General features: G+C 44.4%; 2 non-coding genes and 1 pseudogene across 2 annotated transcripts in view; all 3 read left to right on the top strand.

The window, feature by feature from the left end:
- Window positions 1-93, top strand: part of LOC133937200 (5S ribosomal RNA) — a 119-nt gene extending 26 nt beyond the window's left edge. The window contains exon 1 of the ribosomal RNA XR_009915263.1: window positions 1-93. This exon is cut by the window's left edge and continues 26 nt beyond it. This is a non-coding gene — a ribosomal RNA (5S ribosomal RNA).
- Window positions 94-155: 62 nt separating this feature from the next.
- Window positions 156-274, top strand: LOC133939015 (5S ribosomal RNA; annotated as a pseudogene).
- A 62-nt stretch (window positions 275-336) lies between these two features.
- On the top strand, window positions 337-455 carry LOC133945444 (5S ribosomal RNA). The gene has a single exon (XR_009917181.1). It is a non-coding gene; the product is annotated as a 5S ribosomal RNA (ribosomal RNA).
- The last annotated feature ends 4,545 nt before the right edge of the window (window positions 456-5,000 follow it).

The following is a 5,000-nucleotide window of genomic DNA, read 5'->3' as shown; positions in this document are numbered from 1 at the left end:
GCCCGATCTCGTCTGATCTCGGAAGCTAAGAAGGGTCTGGCCTGGTTAGTACTTGGATGGGAGACTGCCTGGGAATACCAGGTGCTGTAAGCTTTTTTCCACTCTTAACTGACGTATTTACATGTATAAATAAGGTTCAGAGGGTGGACTAGTTCGCTTACAGCCACACCAACCTGAATACGCCTGATCTCGTCTGATATCGGAAGCTAAGCAGGGTCGGGCCTGGTTAGTACTTGGATGGGAGACTGCCTGGGAATACCAGGTTCTGTAAGCTTTTTTCCACTTTTACCTGACTTATTTACATGTATAAATAAGGTTCAGAGGGTGGACTCATTCGCTTACGGCCACACCAACCTGAATACGCCCGGTCTCGTCTGATCTCGGAAGCTAAGCAGGGTCGGGCCTGGTTAGTACTTGGATGGGAGACTGCCTGGGAATACCAGGTGCTGTAAGCTTTTTTCCACTTTTACCTGACGTATTTACATGTATAAATAAGGGTCAGAGGGTGGACTCATTCGCTTACGGCCACACCAACCTGAATACGCCCGACAGCCCTTGAACGTACCACGGAGTGACGTCATCATCCAGCGACCCGGTAGCAAGCCACCGCGGGTGGCTGCTGTGGAACTATTTTTGCCTTTTTTGTCTTTTTTTTTTTCTTCTCTTTCCCAGCTAGTCTTGTGCTCTTTCTAAATCCCCCTTTCTTCTCTATCTCTTATATGTAAATCCAACCGGACATTAGAGTTGTGATTGTCTTGTTAAGTGTTTGTTTATGTCCCCCGCGGCAGTGACGCACTGTGCGGGGGCATCGTAGCCGGCGAGGAAGTGCTCCAGAGACTATGGTGGAGATAAACACTGAGCAGGTGAGTTTAACCGCCGTCACCCAAGGAGGTGAGGGCGGGACAAACACGGAGCTGACGCAGGGTAAGAGCTGCAAAACGAGTGAGAGGAATGACAGGGAGCAGACAGTAATGGTGGAGATGGAGGGCGAGGGCGAGGACACGGCTATGGAGCTCATGCGGTGTGTTCGCGAGCTATGTGGAGGGCTATTGGCGTGCCGACAGATAACGGAGAGAAAATATGAGATGACAATGAGCCACCCTAAGGGGAAGGAGAGGCTCATGGAAGGCTTTAAGATAGGGGAGACTCGGGTGCACGCCAGAGAACTAGTAAATGACGAGCTGGTAGTGTCATTTATGAGTCTGCCCTTTTATATTGAGGACAGGGAGATACTGGCAAAGTTGCAACTATGGGGAGTAGCAGCAGTATCTCCCATTAAAAGAAGGATGTGGCCAGGGACAAATGTGGCAGACGGGACTAGGTTCCTGAAAGTGAAGTTTAATAATGAAATACAATCGCTGCCGTACTCTGCAAGATTTGACACTGCGCTGGGGGCAGAGTATTTCAGGGTGCTACATGATAAGCAGGTGAAGGTGTGCAGGCTGTGCATTAAACCCGGGCACATAATGAGAGAGTGCCCGGAATTTCATTGCAATAGATGTGGAGTGCAGGGCCATTATGCAAGGGAATGCAAGCAGGGGAGGAAGAAATGTGATCTGTGCCAGAACCTTATGAATGAATGCAGATGCAATAAGAGTGAGGCAGAAGATGGCACAAGTGAGAATGGAGAAGAAAGTGAGAGCGGAAGCAGTGAGGAGGGGGAGGCAGAGGAAATGGAAAGTGTGGAGGAGGGAGTCGGAAAAGAAACTGAGGAGACTGAGAAGGAGGATGCAAGCAGGCAGGAAGGAGAGAGGCCGGAGGAGGAGACGGAAGGCGGAAAGAAAGCTGGAACGGACCGGAACGAGAGAACGAGAGGAAACAACGAGGAGGAGGATGCGGGCAGGAGGAGAGGAGTGCTGGAACGTGAGGTGAGGACGGAGGCGACGGCAGAAAGGAGGAGAGACGGGATGGAGAAGAAACCGCCAAATACGAAGGAGACGAGAGGACCAGAGAAGGGGGCGATGGTCGAAAGAAAAGACGGAGAGGAGGAAGTAGGCCCGGGGAGGAGGAGAAGAGAGGACAACACAGGAGGGAAGGAGAAGGCAGCAGGTGGAGCGAAGCCCACTGAAACTGCAGAGGAGACCACCACGCCACAGACGGTAGGAGCTGAAACAGACATGGAGATAGAGGAGCAAATAAAACAACTGAGGAAAAGACAAACTAATCAGAAACATATGAGGAATAATAAGAAAAGTAGAACCAAGGAAAAAATAAAATGAAAATAGCAATACTACTAATGTTAACAATAATATCAATAAATGCAAGGGGGCTAAAAAATAAAATCAAAAGACATCAGATCTATGGAGAGAGTAACTATGATATAATATGCATACAGGAAACACACTGGGATGAGAGATGTATGAAAGAGGTGGAGGATGAATGGAGAGGAGATGTGTATGCAAATAATGGGGAAGGGAATGCAAGGGGTGTAGCAATATTAACAAAAAAAGGAGTGATAGGGAATGTGAGAAGGTGTGATGATGAGGGAGATGGGAGGGTGATAGGGATCAAATTTGAATATATGAATGAGGAAATGAAGCTGGTAAATGTGTATGCTCCGAATGAGGAGAAAGAAAGAAAGGTGATGTTTGAAAAAATGGAAAAAATGTGTGTTGACAACTGTATGATTGTTGGGGACTTTAATGTGTGGTGTGGGAAACTGGATGTGTCAAAAAACATGCATTTTAAAAATGATACAACAAGAGAGGTATTAGAAAAACTTAAAAGTATGAAAGGACTGAGTGATGTATGGAGAGAAAGAAATCCAGAGGGGAGAGAGTTCTCAAGAATACAACTGGTGAAAGGGGAATTAAAACAGAGCAGGATAGATTTAGTATTGAGCACGAAGGGCTTAGCAGAAGGGATAAAGAGTATAGAATATATAACCACAACTTATAGCGATCACAAGGTGTTAAAATATACAATAGGAGGGGAAACAAAGAGAAGAGGAGGGGGGGTGTGGTGTATGAATGGTCGGTTGCTCAAAGATGAAAAATATAAAAAAGAGGTGAGAGATTACATACAGTGGGAGATGGATGAGAGCATGTATGAGGAAGAAACGGGGAGGTGGTGGGAAAGGTTGAAAGAGGGGATAAGGGAAATAAGCAAAAAACACAGTAAAAATAGGGGAAAGAAAGAGAGGGAGAGAGAAAAAAGGTTAAAAGAGGAGTTAGAGGAAGAGGAGAAGAAAGCGGGGGAAGGAGGCAATTATGACATAGAGGGATACATAAGGAAGAAAGATGAACTAAAGGAGATAGAACAGAGAAAGTGTGAAGGTGCAATAATTAGAAGTAGGGCAAGATATGCAGTAGAGGGGGAAAAATGTACAGGTTATTTCTTAGGGCTAGAGAATACAAGGCAGGAGAAAAATTATTTTGAGAAAGTGGAGGGAAAGGGAGGCGAAAAAATAACAGATTTTGTAGGGATAGTGGAAAGAGTTGAAGAATTTTATAGGGAGTTATATAAGAAAGAAGAGGTAGATGAGGAGAGTAGCAGACAGGTGGTAGACAAGATGGAGGCTAAACTGAATGATGAGGATAGGGAGGTGTGCGAGGGAGAGATAAGTAAGGGAGAGATAGAGGAAGCAATAAATGGGTTAGGCAGGAATAAAAGTCCAGGGATAGATGGAATAATAGGCGAATTTTATATAGAGTTTAGAGAAGAATTAGTACCAGTATTGGATAGATTATATAGATGGATAGAAGAGAAGGGAGAAATGCCGCATAGTATGATAACAGGGTTAGTTAGCATCATTTATAAAAAAGGAAGTAGGGACAAATTAGAAAATTACAGGCCACTCACAGTGTTAAATGGGGACTATAAGGTTTTAGCAAAGGTGTTAGCAAATAGATTGAAGGGAGTAATAGGGACGGTGGTGGGAAGCACACAAGCATATAGTATACCAGGGAGAGACATAGCAGACACAATAAGTAGCATTAGGGATACAATAATACACATGAAGAGAAACAGTGGAGGGGTTATAGCGAGTTTAGATCTTAATAAAGCATTCGATAGAGTAGATCACGGATATTTGTATAAAGTGTTAGGAAAGATGGGATTTGGAGAGAAATTGATAGGATGGGTGAGGAGAATGTATGAAAGAGCAGGAAGTAAGATTAAGGTCAATGGGATAGTCACGGGTGAATTTAGAATAGAAAGATCAGTGAGGCAGGGATGTCCGCTATCGGCTTTGCTGTACTCCTTGTCGGCAGAGCCGTTAGCGGTACTCATTTTGAAAAATAGGAGGATTAGGGGGATAGAAATACCGGGTGGACAGGTGAGCACTCTATATCAATATGCGGATGACACAACGGTGACAGTTAGGGATAGGGAAAGTGTAGTTGAAGTATTAGGGAGTGTAGAATTATATGGTAGGGCATCTGGAGCCAAAATAAACATAGATAAGTCAGAAATAATGTACATAGGTTGGAGTAGAGAAAAGATGGGAGAGATAGGATTGAAGGAAAACAATGGGTACATGAAGGTGCTAGGGATAAACTTGGGGATTGAGGGAGAGGAAGGGAGGGATAGGCAATACGAAGTAATGATAAATAGCCTGAAAAAAACGTTAGGGTTTTGGAAACTAAGGAAGTTGAAACTAAAAGGTAAGGTAGTAGTGGTGAATGCGCTGATTATGAGTAAAATGATATATGTGATGAATGTGATGGATGTGCCTGTGAGAGTGTTGAAAGAGGTGGAAGGGGTTATAAGTAACTTTTTGTGGGATGGGGGGGGAGTAAGGATAGCGAGGGAAGTTTTAGAAAATGATTATGAAGACGGGGGGTTGAAGTTAGTGAATCTAGAGGGGAAAAAGAAGGCACTAAGGGTAAAAATGATGGTAAGATACTTAAGGGATGATGGAGACCATGTGTGGAAGGCCTTTTTGAAAGAAGCAATGAATAAATGTGGAGGGTGTGGGGAGAGTGGAATGTACATGAAATTTAAAAAAGGCATGATGAATGGGGTGACGGAAATCCACAAAGAGATGTTTGGAGCATGGG

Source organism: Platichthys flesus, chromosome 22 (genome assembly GCF_949316205.1).
Source record: "Platichthys flesus chromosome 22, fPlaFle2.1, whole genome shotgun sequence".
In the NCBI taxonomy this organism is placed as follows: Eukaryota; Metazoa; Chordata; class Actinopteri; order Pleuronectiformes; family Pleuronectidae; genus Platichthys; species Platichthys flesus.
This window is presented reverse-complemented; position numbering and strand designations above follow the sequence as displayed.